This window comes from Ursus americanus, chromosome 9 (genome assembly GCF_024610735.1).
Source record: "Ursus americanus isolate L20-20 chromosome 9, mUrsAme1.1.p, whole genome shotgun sequence".
NCBI classification, from domain to species: domain Eukaryota; kingdom Metazoa; phylum Chordata; class Mammalia; order Carnivora; family Ursidae; genus Ursus; species Ursus americanus.
In genome coordinates this window covers 12,149,857-12,151,787 of record NC_142135.1, presented here as the reverse complement: position 1 = coordinate 12,151,787, position 1,931 = coordinate 12,149,857, and positions in this window count along the sequence as shown.

Genomic DNA, 1,931 nt, shown 5'->3' with positions numbered 1-1,931 from the left:
CTCTGGTAGCCCATTTCTCTCTCTCTCTCTCTCTCTTTTTAGAATGCCATGATTCTATAGGACACCTAGCATGGGGTCCTTGATAGCCAAGCTTCTGAGTCAGATTCTCAGTTTACATTCAAGAAGGTGATGGCAAAGATGTTTTACTGAGAACCAGAGGTGTTAAAGGTAGCCCAGGTGCTGGGGATTTATAAGATTGAGGGCAGTATCCTGGTAGAGCTAGTGGTTTCATTGTTGCTTTTGTTGCTGTTGATGATGGTGATGCTTTAGTTACCCATCAGATATTGATCATTGCCCCTTTCCCTATTTACCAAATTACAAGGTGAAAAACAGTGCTAGGAGCACTCAAGTGAGGAGCTTAAGACCAAATCAGGAGACCAAACAAGACTGGTGAGTTTGTGCTCGTCCTGCCTGCTCTGGAATGTTACCTGTAGTCCAAGGTGCTGTCAGAGGACAGTGGTCTGAAGGCAGTGAAAGCTCCCAGCTTCTGGAACTCTGTTCCCATCAGAATTTTAGTTCCTTCAACTCAATCCATAAAAGGTTAAGGTTTACATCCCTCCCATATCACATCGAATAGAACTTTGGCCAAATTAGGTCCCTAATAAATATTTGTTGAGTAAGATCATAAAGAATAAGCAAACATGGTGGTTTAGGAGTTTCTATTTGGGGTGATGAAAACATTTTAGAAACAGTTACTGATGGTGCTGACTCACCAGGATGAATGAAATTAATGCCACTGAAAGCTACCCTTGAAAATGCTAAAACGGCAAAGTTTATACAATTTTAGAAAAGAATAAGTGAAGAAAAACAAATGAGTGAGTGAGTGAAAGCAAGGATAAGTGGAATGGGGGACAGACGAACAAACACATAAATGAACAAGTGAGCACATGACTGAATTTCCCATGTGTTTTCAAGGATTAAGTAGTTTCCATAGAATGCCAAGTGCAAGTCTTGGTCTCACACAGCATGGGACTCTGGCACGCTAAAAGGAAAAGAATAAACTACATTGTTTTATTTAGAGGAACAGCTGTTGATCATGAGCTGTAAATTTTTTCCTAATGTAATGGCCACTGAGCGGAAGCCCTAATACGTCACAGGATTAAGTGGTGCCAAAAATGGCTGTAACCCTCTCGGGGCCTCATGTGGCCGGCCTGCCTCACAACGTTGCTCAGTTGTTCACAGGCATAGCCAATCTGCTCTCAAATTGGAAACTGCGGTAGGCTGGACTATATGGATTTAAAAAAAGAGAGAGAGAGGGGCGCCTGGGTGGCACAGCGATTAAGCGTCTGCCTTCGGCTCAGGGCGTGATCCCGGCGTAATGGGATCGAGCCCCACATCAGGCTCCTCTGCTATGAGCCTGCTTCTTCCTCTCCCACTCCTCCTGCTTGTGTTCCCTCTCTCGCTGGCTGTCTCTATCTCTGTCAAATAAATAAATAAAATCTTTAAAAAAAGAGAGAGAGAGAGAGAAACCTGCTTAAGTAACCTTTCCTCTTAAGAAAAAGGCTTTCACCAATAAAGATACAAAAGGCAAGGCTATAAACTGCAAAGATTAAAGTAAATGACAACTGGTTCTCATAATAATCATAAAAAAAATCAGGCTGTTGAGATTCGTGTTGTGTCATCCCTTCACTCTGGAGCTTGGGTGGGACAGTAAGGTCGGGGTGAGAAGATTTGGTATTCCGTCAGAAATAAAACCCAGGCCACCAGCAACATCTGAGGGGTATTCAGGTTTCCATGTCCGAGGGTTGAGAGGAAAGGGTTAATGTCTCTCCTTGGCATCATAGGGACCTTGTGCCCTAAGTGGGGCTCTAATTTGCCTCTGTTTTCATTAGAGACCTTTCCTTAAGTATGAAGCCTGGGAGGGGCAGCATGATCTGGTGCAAAGAACAGGGAATTTGGAGTTCGGAGTTCCACTGGAGGCTAGGGCAGCA